At 37.4% G+C, this 26,578-nt stretch overlaps 1 long non-coding RNA gene across 2 annotated transcripts; it reads left to right on the forward strand.

The window, feature by feature from the left end:
- Window positions 1–160: 160 nt before the first annotated feature.
- On the forward strand, window positions 161–23,981 carry LOC148116904 (uncharacterized). 2 transcript variants are annotated; one of them, XR_015733938.1, is made up of 3 exons: window positions 161–299; window positions 22,820–23,011; window positions 23,425–23,981. It is a non-coding gene; the product is annotated as an uncharacterized LOC148116904 (long non-coding RNA). The 2 variants fall into 2 exon arrangements; XR_015733937.1 differs by having other exon boundaries at window positions 192–299; window positions 22,820–23,981.
- The last annotated feature ends 2,597 nt before the right edge of the window (window positions 23,982–26,578 follow it).

The following is a 26,578-nucleotide window of genomic DNA, read 5'->3' on the forward strand; positions in this document are numbered from 1 at the left end:
TATTTTTATCTCTGTGTTAGGGAGACATTATTTGTGCACAAGGCTGTTAAAAAATCAGTTCTAAGGGAAACACACTTCCAGCTGGTTTCCTCCTGTTTTCCATCTGCTGTCTGTATGAGCTTTTGGAGTCATTTAACTGTTTCCTGCCATGGTAATTGGTATTTTGGAACATTTTAGGCTTGGGAGGGAAGGGAAAAGGCAGCAAAAGCTTGGAGCATCTTTATTTCTGCCGTGGATTAGCCTAGTTTTCCCTAATCAACACTTGCAGTCTATAAAATAGGCGCCAGAATGTTCAGTAGGTAAAAAATGTATAGATTTTATTTGCATGCATGTGCTTTATATGAAACTAAAGTTTAAGAGTTAACTTCTTCAGTTTAATATCTTTACAGCCCTCTCTTTTTGTTCTGGTACTTCCTCCTCCCTCTCTTTAATCTTAAATATGTAAATCCTCAATTTATCTGGAATTATGTAGCAAAAGACTGATGTGTGTGTGTGGCAGATTATAATATTCTATTGCCACCCCTGATCCTCTTTACCTCTTATTCTTTTCATAGCCGATAAAAAAAAAAAGCTGTATGCATGCCATAAGAATATATTATTTTAAGAGACTCAGACTTGGAAATTGATTTCCTTGATGAGAAAAAGAAAAGTCTCCTTCTGACCCACAGGGTCATTTCATAATCCTGTCACTCTATATGAAAAAGCTCCCCCCTCTCCATCCTTTTAGTAGAAGATGAGAATATTTCTGAAAGGGATTCTTTTTTTATTTTTTCAACTCAGCAGAGAAGGATGACAAGGGACTTAGCTGCTGATAGAGGGGTGTCCTATTCAAAACACATCTCCTGTGATTAGAAGAGACTCCAAATCTATTTCCAGATTGGGCAGTTTTAGATTGGTATGTGTAGTTCAGGATGAAGCATATCTTATATTTTTTTTATCAAAAGTGTTTAAGGTTTAAGCTCCAGCTCTTTTTTTTTTCTTTTTCTTTCCTTTCCATTTTTTGGGGTTAAATTACATGCAGAGGGATTTGGTTGGCGTTCTATAACAGAGATTGGTACAAGCAGCCCATCATTTCTACGTATGGGGTTTATTTAATAAGATGGTAGATATGAAATGACTTTTCCCACTAATGATTAAGCTCAATGATTTTTGAAGTGCATTGTTGAACAAAAAAAACACGTGATATCTATTCAATGTTAAATAATCTGTTTCACATAAAATTACAGATACAACCTGAGGACATTCTCAACCCATCATGTATTTAAAATTGGAGGATTTAGAATGGTTTTATAGTAATTCCAGATTGAAGTCTTGCAAATATGAATTAGTAATACTTAAGAATGAATGATCCGATCATACAAGGTTTGGACCAAGTATTATGTATTGATTTTTTTTCAAAACTGTCAGTGAGACATTTATCTTCAGAGAAGTTATAGGATATCACATTAGGTTTTGCATTCTAAATAAATAATAATTATATACACAATAATGTGAAATCACATCCTCCCGTTCTTTAGCTGGTGTTTGCCTTCGTATGCATTGAGTTCTTCTCAGGAACCTATGATGACATAATGTATCAGTGTACTATATGCACAGATACAAGCAGTATGGACTTTTGTAATTGACAAATGGAAATTTCAAAGCGCCTATTTTCTTATGCGCCATGCAAGGTTATTTGGTTTCGCACCCAGTGTGCCAATAACCACTGGAACCACTGTAGCCAGTTTATGTCATAATCTTACATTTCAATTTTCAGATTTTGATATTTTGTGCTCTTCTATTCTACTATCTCCTTGTATTACCACATCAATTCATCCTTTTTTCCCTCTTCATTTTATTTTTAATACTATTATTATTATGGTTGGTTGCGCTTTCAGACAGATGTTTAGACTAGATTTGGCATTTTACCCATCTATTGAGTCCTTCCCAAGGACCTAGGATAAGCAGATATTGTTGGTGTTAAAGGTATTGCAGGATGTAAGCTGTTCCAATAAAGCTGCCTTTTGCAGTTGACTGATGGTAATTTGGTCAATGCCAGTGGTGTTCAAGTGGTGCTCCCGATGTTTTAGGATTGCACACAAGGCACTTACTTACTTTTACTTATGAGACTTGTGTGCCATCCCTTGCTAAAGGCAGCTTACAGACATTGAATAAAATGCTGACTAAAACAATTAAAACAATAAATAAAGATCTTAAAACTAAAAATAAAATTTAATTTTTAAAATTATTTTAATTATTTTATTATTGTTATTCATTAAAAATTAAAAGTAAAATTGTGCGGGATGGAGAGAGAGAATTTTCTACAGCAGTGGCCCCCAACTTTTTGGGCACCAGGGACCGGTTCTGTAGAGAAAGGTTTTTCCATGGACCGGGGGTGGGGGGCGGGGATGATTTTGCGTGCTGCCTGCATCTCTCAGATGGGGCTTTGCTTGTTTGTGTGGACCGGTTGCTGGCATGCTGCGGACCAGTGCCAGTCCATGGACTGGGGGTTGGGGACTCCTGTTCTATGACAGCTTAGTGACAATGGGACATGATCACTGGAAAAAAAGGGAGGGCAACTGTCTGCACTAGTTTTTCTTGGCAGTTTTCTTGGGAATGTTTTTCAGAAGTGGATAGCCATTGCCTCCTTCCTAGGACTGCAAAGAGTGGCTGGCTTTGCGCCAAAAGGAATGACTTGAATTTAGAGTCTCCCAGGTTCTAACCTGATGTCTTAAATATTTTTTTATTTTTATTTATTATTTATTAGTCATATTTCTATGCCGCCCACTCTCCGAGGACTCTGGGCAGCTTACACCAAAGACAGCATACTAAATAGCATATTGCCCCCAACAATCTGGGTCCTCATTTTACCCACCTCGGAAGAATGGAAGGCTGAGTCAACCTTGAGCCGGTGAGATTTGATCCGCTGATCTGCTGAACTAGCAGTCAGCTGAAGTAGCTGCAGTACTGCACTCTAACCACTGCGCCACCTCGTCTCTTACTGCACCAAACTGACTCTCTAATAACATTTACAGTATGTATTTATTTTATATATTTATACTCTGCCTTTCTATGGTTGCTAATACTCAAGACAATTAAAAGCAGTAACATACAACATAAAATGCAATTTAATTAAAACATGGAAAATTAAAAATGTAAGGATGATTCATGAAGTCAAATTAACAGTATATTTCAGTTCAAATGAACTGAAAATACAAGTTTGATAAAAAGAATCCTTGCTTGCCAGTGGACACATATCAAAGATAGAGAAAACGTAATCTTCAGTAGGGACACTTAGAACCTGTGAGGAACCACAAAAACAACCATCTCCAGTGTTCTTGCCAAATAGAATTATTACTGTGATAGATCAGACACAATCTTCTAATGGATACTGAAACTTGAACAGATTTATATGGAAAACTATGGTCTTTCAGAGTCCAAGCTATGTAGGATTTTATAGATAAAAAATTTGAAATTGGGCCAGGAAATAGACACATAGTCATGAATCTGCTGTTTAAAAAGTTACATGATTTGATTCTTATCAATGGACTGGGTATAGCATTCTAGACCCCTGGAAGTTTTTGAATATTTTTCAAAGGCAATGCCTATAGAGAAATTGTTGCAGGTCTCAGATGTTGCTAATAACAACTTCTATATTATTTATAATAGAATTCCATTATGTGTTTCTCATAACAAAGTCAGGAAGTATAAATGATCAAAGTATGTTCCTAAAATGCAAGATACATTAGGTAGTATTAGGTAGTAATAAAAAACTAGTTAGGTAGGTTTTTTAAAAATTAATCAGGGAATGTCTTATTGTAACTTAGAATATGGATTTAGACTTACATAGTTTTTCAATAATTGTTATTGAGTCTAATATTGTTTATACTTGTATAGATTCAAAAATAAATGTACCATGTATTTCTGTTGTAGCACACAGAAATAGCAAAGTATGAGGTTCCCCAGCATTTATCAAGTCAAAAAATTCATGCAAATATGCACACAAATAAGTCTTCATTTAGTGACCACAATTGGGGCAGGTAACTTGCCATTAAACAAAGTGGTCACTAAATGAAACTGCGTTTGTGCTTACAATCTTATTTCAGCTTTACAAATCTGTGAAAGTCACAAATGTGGGTACTGATTGTAAATTTGCTTTCTTATCTGTGAACATTGACTAAACTAATTATGTTGTTTGAGCTACTATAGTTTTGAGAAAAGGACTTCCAAAACTCAGATATTGATGCATTTTAAAAGGCATCCATTAGGAAAAATTATACTAAAAGTGTCCCTTAATAAAAGCTAAGTATTATGATGTATAATTGGAAATGTTGTGACACATATTAAAATCTATGAGATAGCTCTATACCAGTTTTTGGCTGATCTGCACAATTGGAAGTGTTTCCAAAATCTCAGATCTTTTTAAAAGACTAAGATACCCAGATCTGCCTTGGGGACCTTTCTATGCAAAATCTTTGCTGTATCTTTGAGCTATGGGAATGAGAATGTGTAACGTGAGTTTAAAAGGGTAGAAGGCATTAGCATAGTTAGCCGCCCTAAGGTGCAAGCCCCCCCTTGGAATTTGCTGGTAAAGGTAAAGGTTCCCCTTGCACATATTGCTAGTTGTTCCCAACTCTAGGGGGCGGTGCTCATCTCCGTTTCAAAGCCGAAGAGCCAGCACTGTGTGAAGACAGCGAAGACAGAGACAACATGTCTCTGTGGTCATATGGCCAGCAGGACTAAATGCCAAAGGCACACGAAACACTGTTACCTTCCCACCAAAGTGGTCCCTATTTTTCTACTTGGATTTTTTATGTGCTTTCGAACTGCTAGGTTGGCAGAAGCTGGGACAAGTAACGGGAGCTCATCCTGTTACACGGCACTAGGGTTTCGAACCTCTGAACTGCTGACCTTTTGATCGACTAGCTCAGCGTCTTAGCCTCTGAGCCACCACATCCCTTTATTTTTTTATTTCTCACATTTCTATGCCACCCAATTCCCAAAGGACTCTGGGCGGCTTACAACAAAGAATAAAATAATGCGAACAATCCCATAAAAATGTTAAAAAGAAAAACATTAAAACATTAAAAACTTTAAAAACGTTAAACACATGCACTCCAACATGTGAGTTTAGGAAAGCATAATTCCTATTCAAGTGTATGCATCTTAGAATCATTGGAGTTAAGCAAAAAGCAGATCCTGCAAATTCCTTCATGTGGCTATTATTTTCTACAAAGCATTTTAATAACATGGTCAATTTTGGTTCATTTATAAGCATTCTTTTTGAAGGAGTATAAAGGTCCAGACTCCAGGAGGCTTATACTCCTGAGCCTTTTTTTCTTGCAGCCTATAGATTGGAGCAGAACAGGTCTACAATTGGGCTACTCATAAGATTGACCTTCACTCAGCTCCTAAGCTGCTTTCTGTGATGATGAACCTTTTCAGTCTTAGCTTATTACTGAGGGCCAAGCTCAAAACTTGAAGCAGTCATGTTCCCAGCAAAGAAGCATCCATGTTAATTTTACACAGTTCCTTGAATTGAATTTTGGACAAGTGCAGGAAACTAAAATTCATCCATTTTGTGAACTGCCAATTATAAATATGGTTGCATAATGAACATCAACAGGAAGCCCTATCTGAATTGAGGGCCCAAGGCATTACCTGAAGATGCTGCATAGTAATGCCAAGTTAGCACAAGAGGTTTTGTCGCTCTAGGGAAAGATACATTTTTCAATTGTTTAATTGGATGCTAAGCAGTACATTAATAGTATATATAAAAGTCAAGACAGGACCAGTTGACTTTCTTCTTTTATTATTTTTAATTTCAATATATTTTTATCTGACATTTTAATGTTCCAGTTAATCTGGAATTAAAAAATAGTTACATTAGTTAATCTGTTAAACTAGTTAATTTGAATTACAAAATTGGCTTTCTCACCTACTGTCCAGATTATTCAAATATAACTTAAGATCCCCATTTAATGATACATATATGTTTCAAGGGAATCATCCATACAACAACAACAACAACAACTTTATTGTCATTGTATGTGTATACCCATACAACGATATTCACTTAACACCCAAAGACCAGATCCAACACACATAACAATCCCCAAACACATTCTCATCCACCAAAAATTCCCCACCCCTAAACCACCCAAACATCCACACAACAGACCAAGTAATGCTCTCCAACAGCTCACTGATAGTGGCCCTTTAGTTCATTGTTGAGTGCAATTATAGCTCTGAGATAAAAACTATTCAGAAAACATGTGGGCTGAGTTTTAATTGTTCTGTATCTTCTGCCAGTAGCTGTTTGTCATGGCTTGGATAGGCCCCACTTACTGTTGGTAGAGGACTTGTCCTCACATGGAGCTTCCATCTCATTGGAAACCTATTATTAAGGCAGGCTGAAGCTGGAGACCAAGGTGTTCTCACTTGAAAATAGTGTTTTCCACTGGAAAGTGGAAGAAAAACTATTATGGAAATGTTTTTCTTCACAGGGCATTGTAGAATTTTCAGAGGTCAATTACCTGCTAGACTCCACTTGGTGTCTTGCAGAACTACTTCCTTCCTTCTCTCCACTCTGAGCTCTGGGCCTACATGTCCATTTCTGCTCTGGTCCCATGTCTGGCATCTTTCCTTTCTTCCCCTTCCCTTTTATTCTTCTTTGGCCAGGAAATCTTCCAGAAGGCTGATATTTCTATTGGTAAACTTCAGGTAAGAGGATGATTAGAATTTTGCATAAACTAAGCTCTATACACTATTTTGTAATGCTGAAATAAAGTTGTGGCAATCTAGAAATCTTACAGTTCAAGAACTAGCTGCTCTCAAGTTTGGGGAGAAAAAATGGTACATTCTGTCCCCTGACTCCAAGAGTAAAGCAGAAGCTCTCAAGCAAATCCTACAATCTACTCAGCACAAGTAAGGTCAAGGCAGGAGACATAATTCTCTGCTTCTCCCAGGGATCATTTAGTGTCTGCTAATTGTTGCCCTGTGGATGACCCCTCTGTGTGGGCAGCATCGTTATCAGTCTCATTTCTGAGGCACGGTTTTTAAAAAAAAGGCTGTTTGGCTCAAGGAGGTGAGGAAATTACATCAATGATTACCCAAAAGATAGGTACCTTCTCGTTCTGCCAAGGTATTTCCATAGTGGAGGCAAACATCCTGCAATTGGCAGGGGCATCTGTGAGGGAGGAGATCAAAACATACACAAAAAGGGAGTGATAGTTAATCTCAAGGTCATGGCCGCCATCTTGAGCTTTTTTAAAATCCTCCTTGTGCATGTCCCTGGAATGTGAGCACCATGAATTTAATTGTTTTTGTTTTCTTGGGTGATTGGAGCAAACATGTGTTTGTGTTCTATTAAATTCCACTAGAATAGTTGAAGGGAATGGAAAAATGGACAGACTCATTATTTTGCAACTGTAAACTAAGGGCTGTCCCTAAGTATTCACTCCTGCTCATGCACACAGACAGAAACTGGTTGACAACATTCAGGAAACAGTGCTATTCTGAAGAAATGACTGTAGTTACAAAGATAAACTGGCAGGAAGGTGTCTTTGGAATGAGATGAATTTAATGAATCATATCTGTATTTCTTTTAAAAAATCCCCAGCTGCTCTTAAATTTCAGGGGGATTTGAGTGATAAAAGATATTTCCTCTGTCCTTTTAGATGTGCATTAGAACAGAGACAGCTTGGAAATAAACCCTTCTGGGAATCAAACCTCCCTCTTCTCTAATTTGCGTTAAAGAAAGAATGAGCCATCCATGCTCCTGAAACTTAAAGGAGCATAATTAGTTATTTGCTATTACTGAACTAAAAAGAGGAGGAGTAGACCATCTTTTAGATTTTGCATCTACTGGGCTATTGTTAAAGCAAGAGGATACTATTCCCATTTGCCCTCCTTCTCTCTCCTCCCGTCATGGAGCACATTCTTTCTGAGCACATTGATTTATTTAAATTAAAAATAATGATCCCCTTTCTCCTGTTCATTCTTTCCATTTGTAGAACTCTCTCTATAATTCTTATTAACAATTGATTGTAGGTATTGGTGTCAGAATGTCTAATTTGATACCCAAAAATTGAGGTGGGGGATCCACATTCAGATTTTGGCAAGACCCACTGCTATTTGAATTTAGTATAAGAGACTGCTGTGGGTTATATTCCCTTGATGAGATAGAAATGTGATGGTTAATCATTCAGCCTCACTGTGATTTAAATTTGCTAACGTTACAATTCATGAGAGCTGCTCATTTCTGTGATATAATATGAAGTAACGCTGGTGTTTTTATTTTTGCTAATAATAACATCATCTTAAGGGGGCCTATATGGACCAATACTCAAAGTAGCCTGCTACAAGATCAAGTATTAGACCTATTTTGGTAGTCAAAGATCCAGCTAGGTGGCAGCATTTACTGGAGCACAAGACGCTAAGATAGCATCTTGCTAGCATTTAGATGAAAGATCGCTAGGCAAGTTGTAGGCTGGGATGTTGAAAAAAAAAAAGAATCTCTCCAAAAGGCCATGTCAAGCAACTTTTGTTGCCAAAATCAACAAGACCCATGCTTCTCCCTGCTTAGCTCAGTGGATATGTTTAACTGGTGCAGTCATTGGCCAATATTTTACTAGTGGGTGAACCCAGCCATTCCTCCTTGTGAGCAATGCTACTGCAAAACATCCACTTTCTTTTTCTTGCCTAGCAGCCATGTCGTGCCAGGTTTGTTTGATATATACTTCTGGTAAGAACAAAAACAATTCACTATGTTGTTTAAGATGTTTTCATAGAATCTATTTATTCTAATCAGGAATGTCTGCAGGGTATGATCGCCCAGAGTCACCTTATCAGGGAGATGGGTAGCATATAAATTTAATAAATAAAAGGTCAAACAGTCAAGAAGATGATCAGAATGGATCCTCCTGCTTTTTATACGTATGCATCACAAAGGCAGAGGTTCACTACCAAACCACCATGACTGCTATCTTGACCTTTTTTTTTTTTTTTACTGTTTCCTGTAGTTATGATTCTAACTGAAGGTATTGGATTCACATAAACACAGTTAAATATCATAAACCGCAGAATGGTGTCATTCATGCCACTTAGAGGAGATTAAAGAATCACTAGATTACATTTGTGGCTAAAGCATTGTTGCCAGCAGCCATGTCATAAGGGCCCACCTTGGGATTTTCAACTACTCACTGTCTCTTAGTATTTTAGCCTATCTAATTCTAGTCTATCTCAAAGGATTTTCGTGAGAGTCACACTGGAAGAAGAAACTGTCCAGGGTAATCTTGGACTCCTGACAGAATAGAAACACAATCTATGTTTAAATAAATTGATATCACAGAAGGTGACAAAAGTTTTCTTGTGCCAAAGCAAAATTAATTGTGCATCAGTATATTTCTGAAGACCACTTGCATTTCAATTTACATGACGGAAGAAGAAAACATCCAGGGTAAGTCTTATATTTACTTACTGATGAATATGGAAAGAGCTGTTTTATTGAAACTTTGAGTAAGTGAACTTCATAAACCGCTTAGAGAGGGCTGTAAAACACTGTAAAGTGGTATATAAGTCTAAGTGCTATTGCTATATGGCTTTAAAATTCATCCCCAGAAGCTTGTTGGAGAATGGGTGCTATAACATACCCGTGGAACGTCTCTGTTTAATGTCAGTTTTTCCTGGTGCATTTTAGCAGAGCAATGAGAATATAGTGAAATGGGATAATGGTGGCAACATTCCTCTGGAAGCCAATCACAGTTTTGGGTAGGTTGATTTGATAGAGAAGAAAGAGTTAAAATCCCACATCAGAGGTTTACATTAAAAATCTGAAGGTTTTGGTATATATTTTTTCTTTTTTAAAATAAATATATGAAACAGATGTGAACTTTCTCATATTGCTTAATAGCCTCTTCATGGTACGATGGGAGATTGTATTGCATTGACCCTTCCTCAACCTTTTGGGGCTGATGGACACATTCAGAATTTTTAAATTTTTAAATGAATCCCATGGACTGAAAACAATTGGAAATAACCATTTTGCCAGATTGCAAAACAGCAAGGATGTTCCATTCCGTTCCGTTCCATTCCGTTCCGTTCCATTCCGTTCCATTCCATTCCATTCCCCCCCCCTCTCTCTCCCTCCCTCCCTCCCTCCCTCCCTCCCCCTCCCATTTCCTCTCCCTCTCCCTCTCTCCTTCCCTCCTTCCCTCCTAAGGAGGAGGGAAAGCAGTGTGCTGTAAACACATACATGTTTCATTTCTAAGAAATCTTATGGGCCTCTTTCAGGACTGATTCTGAATATCTACTGATTGCTGAGCTCTGGGAATCACTACACTTGATAACTACACTTAGACTGTTCTGCTCCTTGTATATATATTCCTATTCTTTTTTTTATTTAAATAAAAGACAATATTCTAAATCAAAGAGGGTAGAGGTAGACGAGACTGTGTTATTCAAACCATGCACACTTCAGTTCTGCTTTATTTATTTATTTACTTCTGGCTAAGAAAATCCCTGATGAGAAATGAAGCCCTTGTGCTTAGCTAATCTACACCCTTTCTCCAAAACTGATGGAAAATGAAGTGTCTAGTAACCATCTCAGCTTCCTGGCTGGGAACAAATGACTCTTCGAAGTTCAGTCACTGAACTAATTATCCGAAAATGATTGCCTGGGGTTGGATCATTTATCATCTCATCAGCATTCAGTGCCACTGCTATAGGATGAAGGAAGAAATGAGAAAGAGGAAGAAATCCTTAAGAAGATGATCAGATAAAAGGAGAGCAGGAAGAAGGGAAATGGTTCTGTACGCAGCACTGTCTCTCTCTAATCATGCCCCCTCCCAGTCCAACATAAGAAAATAACTGAAATGAAATTATTTTTTTGTGAGAGTGAACTGGAAGCTTCAGGGCTCAGGGTACCTATGGATTCTTGAAGGACCACATTCAGACTTGCTCATTATAATAACTGGGCTTGGTTGTAACTAAATTCATGATCTGGAGGATGAATTAATATACTCTTTGTGAGACATTAGGTTAGATTCGCACATTATGTTAAGAAACATTCCAGTCTGTTGGGTAGTTTGATCTCGGCTAATTGAGGGTTTTTGAAGGGCCACACTTGAATAAATGGTGACTTTTGATTGATATATGACACAGTCTAAGTGTGCAATCCCATATCTTCACTAGGGTTTACTTTATATATCTGTGCTGTATATTTTACAAAGAGGCTGGTAAATATTGGCATAAAAATTCTTTTAACTCAAATGCTTAACAAGAAAAACAAAAAAAAATTCTAACAACTTCTCTATTTCCTTTAGAAATAATCTCTTGATGACTCACTCTCATAGGTTTTTCCATCATTTATTCGGCTATAAGCGAAACCAAGTCATTCATGTTATTAGCCTCTCAAAGATTCAGAAGCAGCTATATGATGGATGTTTACTAATGGAAATTCATGTTTAGAATACATGCCATGAAAATTTTAAAATATTATGCAGTGATAGTTCTCTGAAATAAGTTACCTTTCATTGTCTGTCCCAGAAATCTAACTGGATAGACGCAGCTATATTTTATAACTCCAAATTGTGTGTTCCTTCCAGCTCTGGTGCCTCTTTGTAACAAAAAAAAAAAGACTTTAATTCTAATAAATGAGTAAGTTGTATGATTAAAAAAAAAATCCTTCGGGCTAACTGAATGTTAATGGTATTATCAGCAAGATAATATTTACCATGCAAATATTTGTGGCCCAAATGTTCTCTCTAATATGAAATGTGACTTTTTCCTCTTTTCTTAAGAGCTAAGTTAGGAGGTTGGAAAATGGAACTGAAAAATCATGTGTTGGTTCTTCAAAGAATTAGTGAACAAAATCCTTGGAAATTCTGTTCAGAATTTGGAATTGGAATCTGGAAATGTTGCATAAGAAATAGACCCAACTTGGACTATCCTGTTCTTATCACAAGTTGTATCATTATCAAGGTCTTCAGTTTAAACCAATTAACTCCAGAAATATACAGAAAAGTCTTTGTTGATAATTCTTGGTCCCCCATTCATGGAATCCATGAGTTAAGATGAGAAAAATGTGTCTGGAAATCAGGTTTCTACAGTAGCATACTGTCATTGCCATCTTTTTTTGTTTCTGAGAGAATTACAGCCTAATCTTCTATATAAAATAGTGTTTAGAATTGAGATTAGGGTGCTGCAAAGCTTGATGTATGGAACCGGATCTCTTCAATCAGGTATATTTGACATTAATATTAATATAAACTTACAATAAAAAATAAGTTGAGGTCTCAAGCAGTAAAAATAGCAATCCAAGCAAAACTCAAGCCAGCATTATGAAAGATTTTTCTTTTAGATCTGACAGAACGTCATTTGGCGATTGCAGCACCAATTCTGATTCCAATTCACTGGTTAGATTTATAGCTTAATTGTCCCAATTTATTTATATCCAGATTCTTCTTTCTTGCAAGCATGTTGTTTCGTATCTTCTAGTAATTTGTTTTTAATATTTTTTTAATATTTAAGATATATTGTTGTGGTAATTTAAAATTCCCATTTAAGTTGGAGTTATTTAGTTCTCTGCACAGTGTTAAATTCAGCGCTCCTTTGGGAAGAAAAGCAGTTACTTATTTTAATAAATACATAAATCCCACAGAGATCTGATAATATACTAGAGATGGAAACTGATCACACTGAGTACAATTGAAGTTAAAGTCTCAAGATCTGTAGTCAGAAGTTTATAATAACACGCATACTGTAGGGTATTATTGTGGCATGAAAACAAAACAAAACAAAAGCCTTTTTGTTCAATCACATGCCTGTGCTTTCTATACATACTTCACTTTTCTGATTTAAAAGAGTTTAAAGAGTTTATATATCTCTATATAATTCTGGTCCACCTTTCACTTATTTATTTATCAAATTTGTATGCCAACTAAAGGACCAAGCATCAAACTTGGGCCTTTCCGTAAGTAAGGAATCTGCTGCCCTGGATGCTTGCAGCCAGGGATGCCATCTAGCCAACTTAGTGCAGTTTTTAAAAGTCCATTACTGAATTGCTTTGCTTGCCTTCAAGAATGGCTGAAACAGATGGCACTTTTTGCCTACAAGATTAGCAAAAATGAATAGGAAATTATCACCACAATGTTGGAAATGTAACTCAGCGACAGGATCTTTTTATCACATGTGGTGGCTATGTACAAAAGCTAGGATTTTATGACGTTGGTTGGAAGAGATACTAGACCAAAATATAGATCTGAGACCAGAACTATTCCTATTAGGAATCACAAAAGAGAAATATGACAAAGGGCAGATATACTTAATGCTGCATGTTATAACTGCAGCAAGATTGGTTTATGCACAATATTGGAAAAATGAAGAAAACCCTCCCCCTCCCCCCCGGAAGAAGAAATAATAAAGAAAATATTGGTCTGTGCCAAAATGGACAGGCTGACACTAGAAATAAAAAACAAGGGTGAGACAGAATATTTTGAAATATGGAACAAATTGTATCAATGGTTGGAAAGGAGGAAAAGGAGTCAGAGAAGAAAAGATTGAGGATTTGTAGAATAGAAAGTGGATAATAATTAGATAAAGATATAAATGAGGACAAGGGATATGGTTATAAGATCAAAATGATAAGTATGATAAGTAGTGATTATATTTGTTGTTATGTTAAAGATATGTATGGAAATGACAAAACCGGGATGGTCACACCGTGTCCAATGTTTTTAATGTTTATTTAATAATTTTTTTTTTTTAAAAAAAGAATGGCTGAAATAAAGTGAGGCAAGCTTCCTCTGATTGGAAAAGGAGACAGCATGGACCAACTGAAAGTGCAACCTGGTTGCAGGTAGCTTGTGGAGCAGAAGGTGCCTCTCATCTTTTCCTGATGGCCAAGGTGGCCTTCCATCCTGTCCTCCACATCTGGAAGGAAGAAGCCATGGTTTTTTTCAGGAAGGGCTCTGCTGCCTCTTTGCGATGTGTGTGGATGGTGGGCTTTCTTCAGCTGGATTAAGAAGTCTAGGAGAATGCCAGGCTTGTTTTCATTGCTGTGGCAATGAACTTAGAAATAACTAGCTGGGCTATTAAAACAGTTGCAATGAGAGCTTCTCAGTCCTATCTGCTGATTGGGGGGGGGGTTCCTATTTGCAACCCATGGGAAGCTGGTTAGCATACTGGACAGATAGAGTAAGTTCAGGATAAACTTCTGCATTTAGATACAATTTCACTCTGCTGAAAGAGCTCAAAGACAAGAAGTAATGGGTGGAAGCTTGTTAAAGAGAGATCCAACCTAGAAGTAAGGAGAAATTTTCTGACAGTGAGAACAATTAATCAATGGAGAAGCTTGACTCTTGTCAAGCTTCTCCATTGTTATGGTTATGGATGCTCCATCACTGGAGCATCAAATATAGACTGAACGATCATTTGACCGGGATGGTGTAAGGCTCCTGCCTTGAGCAGAGGGTTGGACTAGAAGACCTCTGAGGTCTCTTTCAGCCCTATGATTCTAGGATTCCTGGGTAAGACACAGGAAACCTTGACTACGTCAAATCCACATCTCATGTGTAGATGTCGGCAAAAAGGGGAATGGTCTCTTCTGAACAAGACTGCTTGAAAGCATCTATTAGACCTTCAGAAACAACACCTAGAAATGATTGTAATAGCTTGGTTGGGGTCTTGAGATATGTTTGGTCATAGTGTTTATTCTTGACAGCCAACATGGCCGCACTTTCTACCTAGTGTGGCCCCTTCATGATTCTACTAACCCAATGTCCTGGTTGCCAGAACTTGTTGTTACCTAATTTAGGTAATTCCCATAGTACCTAGTATGTAGCAATTCTCAACAGGGTTTTCCTATCTGCTTTTGGAGTTCAGAATTCCAGAAAATGATTCAGAGTGCTAGATTCTAAATTCCTTCCCTTAAAGTTCAATGCACTTTTTCTGCAAACCACTAGGTGTCAGTGAGTCATCTGATTTTCACTATATACTATACTAAACAGAGAACCAGAAAAGATCTGGGTGCAAAGTTGGCCTGCTGTTTCTTTCAAGGCAGTTTAGAAAGCAAGGAAGGTTGTTTCTCTTTGTGTCCAGCAGAAGATATTAGATAGGATTTACACTTAAGACAGAGACACTTCAGCTACAGCAAGTCTCTGTGCTTTAAAGTAAGCCAAACCAAATAAAATCCAGGCATCCAAAACTTGGAATGGTGATCATTCTTTCTTAAATTCAGTTTTGAAAAGCAATTTAATTCAACTCTTGTCAGATCCTGATACCCACTGATACTTTAATCCCAAGCAAAGCTTTTCATTGATTTACGTAACATCTGTAGGACTTTCTTCTAGGCACAGAAGAAAAGAACCCCAAAATGAGTAGCTTTTTCAGTAGTTGAAGGCAGAAATCTTTTGAGGTTTTAAGAAGATACAAAGTGTATGGATTAATTGGCTGATGTGAGAAAAGAAAGTCTAGTTGCGGGTATAGGGGAACAATCCTCTAGACTATAGTTATTTTTCTCCTTCTAAAAGTAGATTTTAGACATGGGTAGAGTTGTAAGATTCAAAGCCAGAACATTTTCATATTTTATTAAAGCTCTGGATATGGCAGATAATAATAATAATAATAATAATAATAATAATAATAATAATAATAATAATAATAATAATCATAATCATAATCATAATCATAATCATAATCATAATATTTATTATTATTATTATTATTATTATTATTATTATTATTATTATTATTATTATTATTATTATGCAATACTGTAATTGCAATGGGCCTGTCATCCATCTTCTTCCCTGATTAAGATTTCAGGTATTTAGTAAATGAGGGGACTGGACAATAGATGAGGGGGTTGCCCAAAAGATTCACAGCAGACTTATTTATTGACATCTGGAGTTTTAAAGCTCTATGACTGTTCTGTGGACTTTAAATGTGGCAAACTGCCGGTGTGAGCAGAAACAACTCACTGTACTACCCATTTGTTTCTGATATATATATATATGTAGGTCTTTGGTTATTCGGGTCTTCTCCCACATAAAATTGGAAGTGTCTTGGCCAAGACACTTCCAATTTTACGTGGGAGAAGACCCGAATAACCAAAGACCTACATACAAACACCCGCGAAAACCTGAGAAAACATATATATATATATATATATATATATATATATATATATATATATATATATATATATATATATATATATATATATATATATATATATATATATTTCCAAGGCCAATATTATTTACACTTGTGCACATGTGCATATTTTGCATTTCCCCCAAATTTGCTTTGTCCGTTTAAAGCAGAGAAGAGGGAGAAGGTAATAGAAGGAAGTGAGCTATTTTATCATAACCCCTTGAAATAGGCTGAACATTTGGCTCCTGTAATTTTTCCTGACAATTGCATGCACACACTTGGTACAAAATACCTGACATGACCTTGGTTGCCCCTGGTAAATGTCAGCACATAATTGTTTTCTCAAGTAGCCCTAGCAGCTTCTCCTTGCTAATAAAGAATTCTGGTAAAGAGAAAACCGTTTTTAAGACAATTTTGCCTGATATGCATATCTATTTCTACAGGAGCTGTAACCTTTCCTGGTTATGCCACCGACAGAGGATATTAGCAATATTTACATGAGCAGCAAGAGGTGTTTTTATGGCAAGATTAATTTGTCACTGAGTTTTCATGCAGCTGAGAACTGTGGCCCATTTGATGAATACCAGTGTATTACATATGCAAGCATAGCCTATTTTGAGACCTTGTGCTTTGTAGATAGTGACCTGCCCATTAGAACTGGAAAAGCATGTCTACACTACAAGATTTCAAATGCCACTTGATTGGGGCTCCAGAAAACAACATACAGAGGCCTAGGAAGGAAATTATTTGTCCCAGCATTCTTTCTGTAAGCAACAGGAAACTATGCATATAGCATATACAAAAATTAAAATATTTTTGGTGCTAGAATAGCTGGATCACTTTTAGTTTGGGCCACTTTATTTACATAAATTAACCCCTAAATTCCTTGTGTCTCATTTCTGTAATAATCTATTACTTTTCAAGACATAAGACACATACAAATCAGAGACAGAGAGATGTGTTTTTCTTATTATATGTATTTGTAAGTGTGCTTTCTTTCAAAATCTGTACTTCTGACTATATTTTATCTAAAGGATACAAATGTTAAAAGTATCCTAATGCACTTATGAATTTGCAGCTGAATCCCAGTATGCAGAAAAGTGAGAAAACTTAAGAGTATAATTGCATTCTGAAACGCATGTTCATTTGGGAGGGATAGATCAAATCAGTAGTGACATATGCAATGAATTTCACAAGTTTCTCCATGAGGTACAAATATAGTTTATAATTCAGATACAACTGTTGAGTTGCAAACTCTTCTGGGTTAACCGAATAATGTTTTGACCTCTTCAGTCTCCCTTTCTTGGGAGCTACATGGCAACCTGCCTAAACAACTATTGTCAGAAACCTGACATTTTGCTATCAAGCCAATACAATTATGGCAACAAAAAAAGTAAGAACATGTTGAAACTCTTCTTACCTTTGGACTGATTTGGGGTATTTTTCCTACTCTGAAACTGTCTTTGATTCCAGAAAAGTTAGAATATTATTTCTCTCTCTCTCCAGATTCTTAGTGAAGACAAAAAAAATATCTCTTGGATTTTTATGCAGATTTATTGTGGCAAATTCTTTCTTTTCTCAGATACCTGAAATATATATTCTTAGTCCCACATATGTATTTATTCTTCTTTTGATTGGATCCTCTATTTATTGTTTTTCATTTTCAACATATGAATAAAGAAGTGGTGCAATCTGTGGACAGAGGCCCAGGTCTATGTTACTGTATATTTAAGTGAGCACCTGTGCTTAATTTATTATTGTGTATAGTGTTTTAGAGGTCTTAAATTTCCATTCTTAGCATTGTGGTTGCAAAGCTACACCTGGTTTCAATGCAATATGAAGATGTATCAGTCAGAGATGGACAGGTCACTCTGTTCTATAGCTTGGTGTAGACTGTAATTATCAGCCAAATAGGGAAAGCTAGCCAGACTGGACATGATGTGTGATTAAGTGATACTATCTGCAATTCAGTCTGTGACACAGTATTGGGGGATTGCAGCCGTGCATATTGTATTCAACATGGCAAATCAACTAACACAAAAATACCACCCTCATTTCAGAATGACATGTGAGGCTGCTTTTAATGTTCAAAGATATTGGGGAAGGCTGGGAAGTAAGCTAATATAATAGTAATAATGCTTTATCTGCATTTTGATTCCAATTGAAAATGTTTGTTTTATTTTTATTTTTTTTTAAAAAAAACTTAAACTGCCTTCATCCATAGCAGCTTGCATTCTGCAAGCCATCATACTGGACTCCCAGGTAAATGATTAAGGACAAGGAAGAAGCCTTTTAGGTAGGGTCTCCCGATCAGTGACATGAGCTTTGGTCAGTGGTCCAAAGTCTTATGGAAACTTATGAAGACCAAAATGACCTCACTGGCTTTTTAAAAATTGGATTGCTTGTTTTACTTGTAATGGGTACTTTGAATTGATTTGTTCTACATCATTAATGCACAGCACTATCTTTACAGAATGTTTAAAATTTATGTTATAAAATTTGTATAAATTTTTTAAATTATGTTTAAAAATTCAGAAGGACACACATGCATAACTGAAAGTTGTGAAAAGTTTGTGTCCATTCAAAACTATCATATATACAGAAATATTCCATACCAGGATCGGAGAGACCAGATGTTTTCTTCAATCATTTTTGTGGCTTTGGATGGTCCCTGTCATTGCTTCAGAATATGCACAACTTCCAATTATGCATAGATTGTTCTGAATATTTAAACTGTAAAATAAGCTTTAGGGCATTACTATAGATTACTAAAGGAAACAGTACAATGAAAAATCATTTGAGACACCTGCTGTAAGTAAAGCCAGCAATTTTTAAAATGCCCAAGGAAGATGGTGCGAACGAGAAAAAGAAGTAGTGATTCCAGGGTCTGACTTCCCACTTTGCATTCAGGGGAAAGATTTTTCCTCAAACTCAGTCTCAGAAGTTGCAGCATAAGAAAAGATCATTTTGCCAATTAAAATACTACTATTTATGTTCTTTGGCTATGAAAATACCAGGCTATTGAATACAGCAGAGGTACAATCTCCACAATGCACTGAAGACCCAGAAGTTCATGAAGTGAATCTAGCTATGTTTATCGACTGAAGATGTTTATTTTAATGAAGGTGGGACTAACCATTCAAATATAACTTTAACTGGGATTGCCTGTTGCTGGAGCAACATTTGAGTTGATCCTTTGGATTGCATGGAGCTGTCCAGGGTACTATCTATTTTTGATTGACTTGACCTTGACTTACATTGCTTACTTTTGAATTATTTTACTTGAACCAGGAATCTAGACCTTGGCCAGGTCTGCTCCACTTGTCTATGACTTTACACTCTCCTTGGGTGGGTGGGTGGGGGCTGGGAGTTTACATTTGAAACAGAGCACAAGGAAGATATCATATACAGTGCCAGTCCTTCAAGGTAGATCAGGACAAGGCACAAACTCCTCTGGAATGATTGGAAGTCAACTTACCAATATACGTTATAGTTAACAGAATTTTGAAAGTGTGACTGTGCTTTTGTTCTCTCTGTCTTATACCTCATGGCATTAAAGCAGAGCCAGTTTGAGTTTGTAAAATTTTCCAGGCTTAAAACATGTTTCTGTAACTGTTGCCACATAGTTTCTCCAAGGTCATCTCTGGAGCTTGCCAGAGAAGCACCAGAAATTCATGCAGTGGACAACTTTCCTCCTGATAGATACTTCAGGCTCATTCAATCAAGAGTGATTGAATGATTCAGCAATGAATGGTTCAGTGCAGATAAAGGGCAGAATTATCTTCTCAAGAGAGAATTGCAAGGATCCTTGTACTTCAGATGCACAGAATAAAGACTGAGCCCATATACCAAGCAGCTTTATTGTTTCAATAAACCCGAGTAAATCATATCACGACTTACTGTTAAACAGGAACTCAGCTAATGAGATTGATTTGATACAAAAATCTTACACTGTTTAGGTAGTGAGATTCAGCTTCTTGATCCTGCTGTATCATGCTTTATGGTCTCCTTTCAGCAATACAGCTAGCTTTTAAATGCCCCCTTCTTCTCCCCCTCCCATGGTTGGCATTTTATGATAGGAGGGCTGTGATTTCCTGGCATTGTTGCTAGCCTGGAAATAATAGTTGCATCCCAACAATACCTTTAGGGATTGGGTCTAAGTATGGTCTATAAGTCAAAACAGCACAGATGGCATAGCACAAGTATGCAAACATTGCTTACTTGAAGACAATGATCTCTGTGTGCCAAAGCCCGAGTCTTGCCAAGCTTTTCATAGGGATCATTGCAAAGACAGAGCTAATGTGCAGAGACTGGCAAGGACAATGTGGAAATCTTGTAGATGTTTACAGGAAATCTACTTCCCTCTATTAAAGGCCGGCAAAGGAAGAATGCATAGAAGTGGACATTATTTGCCATTTTGAACAGGTGCTTAGTCAAGCCTGACAAGAGAATCTTATCTTTCATGCTTTTCCTTCTGCTTAGCAACAAAACCATTCTGCCATGCATCCCTTACTGCTAGCAGGAAACAAAAGGAAAGGCCGGGTGTTTCTTAGGCTCTGTCTTGTTATGTGTCACATTTCTCAAGCATTTCTAATATATAAACTCTTATAAAGGCTGGATCTCTTCTAAGGACCTCGAAGAGCCTTGGACAGATCATGCATGGAAGCTTCTTTTGTTTTGGTCAAGAACAGCCAATATGACAGAAGTTAAACAACTTGGTAGTATCTAGGCAGAATTGGACTTTGTATCAAGGACAGCTCCACCATTAGGCAGAGTGAAAGGAATGCCTTGAGCAGCAGATCTCGGGGTAACAGCCCCTGGCTCTTTCCTTGCATTGAAGAACAGAGTTGTCTATCATCTAAAGTTAGACTACTGTCTCATTTGTGTTACAGGATACCATCCTATCTTGAGTTCCAAGGTCAGAATCAACTGCTATTAGTTTTCTGTTGTCTATGGAATGAAAAAGCAAAATGTCTCAGGCTTGCTTCACTGGATATATGAAATGCTTGCCGGTGTGATATATTTGGTTGTTCTGTTGTTGAGGCTCACTATTCATTTCTTCAAAAACCTTTGCAAGAACCAACCCAAAGCTGATTCTTTTTTTGTAGCCAGCAGAGACTCTTAATATTTTTGGGGAGGCTGAAAATTATGTTGAATGGAATCATATATGGCTAAGAATTTTGGGAGAGCTTTTAAATTTTGATGTTGCCTATTTTGAAGATTATGTTACTGTCTTCACTTGTTCCAAAATTATCTTTTAGCAAACACAGTTAAAAGGGGCTTCATGTGATTGTGGTATCTCCGTTTATACGATGCCAGCATTCCAGCAGTTGCATGTTGGAGATACGTTTTACAAATCAGAGATGAGATTGGAAAGCTTGTAAATTGAATTTGTGGAGAGGGAATTTAAGTACAGTTGTTATAGGTTATAGTCCCACAGGTGCTATTTAACATATAGTTATTATGAGCGGATGCTTTACAAGTATAATGCTTACTCCTTCTTCATGTGCTTTTTTAAAGTTACACTTTTCCCTCACCACTTCTGTTCTGTTATTTTATTTCCAGTATTTATATATAAATATATACCATCCTAATCCTAGCAGACTCTGAGTGGATCATAATAAATAAAGCTAGAATACAAAAACCTATATAAAAAATGGACACATGGCAAGGATCATGAAACAACTAAGGTGTGAAAGCATGCTTAAGCATGACAGTTTTCACTTGCTTCAAAATGCATTGAGGCTTGCGGCCATCCCTACCACAGGGGAAAGTGCTGTCCAAAGTGTGGGCCTACAACCATGAAGGTCTGCTGCCTGATCCATACCTTATGAACCTCACAAAGAGGTGGAACCCTCAAGAGACCATTTTTAGATGTCCAGACCAGACAGACAGATTCTATACTGGGAAGACATTGCCAGATGTATCCTGGTATGTTCTCAACAGGGCATTCAAGGCAGTGGTGAAATGTAAAATTTGTTACTACCAGTTCTGTGGGTGTGGCTTGGTGGGGTGACTTGGTGGGCGTAGCCAACTTTTTTTTTTCCTTTTAAAAACCTTTTTTCTACAGCCTCTTCAGCCGAAGAGGTTGTAAAAAAAAATGCTTTTAAAAGGCTCTGACGATCCCAGCTGAGTTGCCTGATCATCAGAGGCTTTTGTTTTCTTTTAAAAGTGTTTTTTTTCTTTTAAAAGAAAAAGAAGCCCCTGACGATCAGGCAACTCAGCTGGGATCGTCAGAGCCTTTTAAAAGCCTTTTTACAACATCTTCAGCCAAAGAGATTGTAGAAAAAAATGCTTTTAAAAAACTCTGACAATCCCAGCTGAGCTGCGTGATCATTTTTACTTTTAAAAGCATTTTTTCGGCTGAAGAAAAAATGCTTTTAAAAGTAAAAAAAAAAAAGCCTCTAATGATGGTGCGGCTCAGCTGGGCATGGAGGGGGGCTGGGGATTTTTTCTACCGGTTCTCTGAACCACCCGCTGCCATCGCTACAGGATCGGGCGAGCCGGTCTGAACTGGGAGCATTTCACCCCTGATTCAAGGTAATAACTGTCACTTACTGTGGATGGTTGAATGGAATCAACCAAAACATCGTCAGTTGGAAATGCAGCAAAGACAATGTAAATAAGCTAGAAATATTTTTCAAGGAAAGCATGAACATGAAAAATTCTTATTTTTTCTATTCAGATCTCCGCAAATTGTTTGCAAAGGTTTGTGCAAGCAACAACAGAGTGAAGAAGGTCAGAAATAAACAGCTCAAAGAAAGTGTCCAAGGTTGCTTCTAACAGTAATTATGTTTTCTTTGGCTTTGCTCATCAAAATGCAAGAACAGTCCTGCTGTCCTGTTGTTTGGGAGAGGTGCACAGATCACAGCCCTAGGTAGTAACACCCCAGGCCATGTTTCATAGTTAATGCATGCATTATGTTGCCATAATCATATCTTATTATACTAATGACACTGAAAATTTGCAAATTCTTAAAAACGAAAACTCTTGAAAATAGGAGGGACCCTTCTAGTGAGGGATCTGGGTCCCATAGCACAATTTGTAGGCAGCAGGTTGAGCCTGCAGTCATTACAAGCTTAGAGGCACTTTATAACCTGACTGTCTGATAAGCTGAAGTTCTGACAGAAAGGCTGCACATCCATGTCCAAGATGTATTATTACAATTCACATTGAGATAAGAAATCCCTGCAATGTTAGTGTTTTGAAGGGGTCTCTTTACTTAGGCCTTTGATGGGGATGACTGGAGTCTCTTTTTAACTTGGATTGCTTTCTTTTGTTTTCACCCAGTTTGTCATTCTGTGTTGTGGCCCGCCAGTGGCCTGCGAGGATTGTTGTTGATCCCGATGACGAGGAGGCTGGTGTGGTGTCGCGCCAGCAGCCTGTGCAGCCGGCGCTCGAGTCGGACAGCGAAGAGGCTGAAGAAGATGTGGTGTTAGAGGCAGAGATTCAACCAGGGCCTTCAGAACCTCCAGAGGCTTCTTTAAGTGAAGAGGATGAAGTGGAGGAGCCTTTTCTCAATGCACGGCCATGCAGAGCTGCCAAAAGGCAGGAGTGGTTACTCAGGAGGAGGTCTCTTCGAGAGTAAGGCTTGGGGCTAATTGGCCACTCCCTTAGCCTATTTAAGTTTGCACACAGCTTGTAAAAAGCTGCAGGAAACAATGTTTGTTCGTTTGCTGATCATTGAGTTTGGATTTTCTCTGCAAATTTTGCTTCTGGGCTTTCTGCCAACTCTTGTAAGACTCTATCTTATCTGTGGAATTTTGGGCAGGTTGTTAACAATGTTTTATTAACAGCCTGCATTTGCAAAAGACTGCGCTTTGAAGTAAACTTGAGTTTTGTTCGGAGTTTGTGTGTGCTGCGTTCTTTGGGATCCGTAGCTGGGGCAGAACATTCTGCCGCCTCTATTCTTTTTTATTTCTTGTTTTTATTGTCATATTTCACTGGAAGTCAGGCAGCATATACATTTAATCAATCAATCAATCAATCAATCAAAACTTAAAAATAGAGATGAGGGGACAATCATTCCCCCCTACACACATACCTTATAAGCAAGGGTCTGACTCATACACATGATAGAAGCAATTCAAGATTTTTCCCAAAGGTGCTTTTTCAGGAAGCAACTGGACTTACTTTCTTTTTCTTTTTTTATTGAAGACAAGAAAGTCCAGTTGCCTCCTGAAAAAGCACCTTTGGGACAGCCATGATCTGGATGACTGAGAATCTCTACAGAATTCAAGATTTAAATCAAGACCTGAGAAAGTGAAACCAACTAATCTTAAAATAACCTTTATTGTCATTTTTTTTCCTGTGGGCACTCTGGCACATATTAAAAATGAAATTCTGCTGCCTGCTCTCAAAAGTGTACACATAACATAACACTCATACAGATATGCTATATACATATGTATATACCTACACCTTAACATTTAAATACATATAAATATTAATCACTGTCCATATTACTGCAGTAACAGTAACATTGCACGTATCCAGCCCAGGGTCTGTAGTTTGAGGACCCCTGATTTAGTGCAATATAAAAAATGCAAATAATTTTTCTGCAGACCACCTAAATTTTCTCGCGGACCACCAGTTGGTGACTGCTGCTATAGAGTTCTATGGTTATGCAGGGAAATGGAATATCAAATACTTTGCCTTTCTGGTTTTAACCCATGGTATCCTCCAACTACAGGTAGTCCTCAACTTACAATAGTTCATTTAGTGACCGAAGTTACAACATCCCTGAAAAAGATAACTTATGACTGTTTTTCATACTTATGACCGTTGCAGCATCCCCATGGTCACCTGATCAAAATTCAGATGCTTGGCAACTGATTCCTATTTATAACGATTGCAGTGTCCTGGTCAGCTACCACCGGTTCTCTTTGCGCACGCGCTTTGCATCACCACTACCGGCTCAGCCGAACCGGGCTGAACCGGGAGCAACTCACCACTGGTCCTGGTGTCATGTGATCCCCTTTTGCAACCTTCTGATAAGCAAAGTCAATGGGGAAGCCAGATTCACTTAACAACCGTGTTATTAACTGAAGAATTGCAGCAATTCACTTAACAAATGTGGCAAAAAAGGTCGGAAAGTGGGGCAAAACTTAACAAATATCTCAGCAACAGAAATGTTGGACTCAATTATTGGTTGTAAGTCAAGGACTACCTGTATAGGGATCGAATAGGCAGCAGTAAAAAATAAATTGGTCTTGAGATAGCAGAATGCTACTGCATATCTACAATGTGAGGTGCCAAGACTCAGAATTGTGAAAGAGTATTGGTTAAGTTAATCACAGTTTGGGGAAAGACCACATTCTGAGAAGAATTATGGTTTTAATTTTCTGCAAAGCTTTTGAATTATGCTACTTATAGGGCATTGTGGGAAAATGAAACAGAAGGTTTGAACTCCCTGCCACTGTTTATGAATGCTTTAGAAATCATAAGATGCTATTTACATACTAATAGGCTACTAGAAGGCACTTTCTTAAACTCTCTCAAAGTAGTGATTCTCCATATTTTAAAATATATTTGTGCTAAATAAAATGGAGGGGGGGCACAGGCTTGTTGCTAACAAGAAATTGAATGCTGGATGCTATTTTCTTCTGGATTCTATTGGTTTTGACATGACATTATTGTAAGTGGCAAATGGAAGAAAGAGGCTCAAAGTTCCTCTGTCTTAAGTGTTTTTCTGTTAAGGGTAGAATTACGATTCAAGGTTTGGGATTCTGCTTCCCTCCCCCCCCTTTGTTTCTGTCCTTCGCCAATGCTGTGCGTAATCACTCTTTGTTTCCATTCTTCTACATTTTCTCCCCATAGACTTATCTCCATAATAGTAAGCAAGGGGAAGTCAAGTCAAAGAAATGGCCTCAGCTGGCTGGAGTTTTCAGCGTGTCATCTCTCCGACTTGGAACTTCATTTCAAACATGATTAGCTCATTCATATTTCACATTAGTTTACTTATTTATTCATTTTTTGTGTAGATCTAATTTTTTCCAGTTAAGAACTGTGTAAATAGCCCTAATGAGCCTTGAGGGCTCTCATTTGCTTAGAGAAATTAAAACAAGCTGGGAAATCTCCAAACACGTGGGTCTTTAGGTAAAAACGTATTTTTCTACCTAGAGATAGTCATTCCCCCCACCCACCCATATTTTAATCATTTATCTGTAGTAATCAGCTCCTGTTGTTACTTCAAATTTGTGGCATAAAGATCTTATCACACACAAATTACCAAAACTCTTTGCTGTGTACTGCCTTTGCTGAATTTTGGCTTTCATCCTTGATAATTGCTAACCCAAACATAGTATACAAATTCAGTCTAAAACCCACTTTGATTTGGTTTGAGAAATTCATAATTATCATATGAGCCTTCCCTCAATCCCCAACCCAAGATTTGCACTAGTACAGCTTATTCCAACTCTTCATTAATTTTCTTAGAGACAGA

Source organism: Pantherophis guttatus, chromosome 1 (genome assembly GCF_059756535.1).
Source record: "Pantherophis guttatus breed Tessera chromosome 1, ASM5975653v1, whole genome shotgun sequence".
Lineage (NCBI taxonomy): Eukaryota > Metazoa > Chordata > Lepidosauria > Squamata > Colubridae > Pantherophis > Pantherophis guttatus.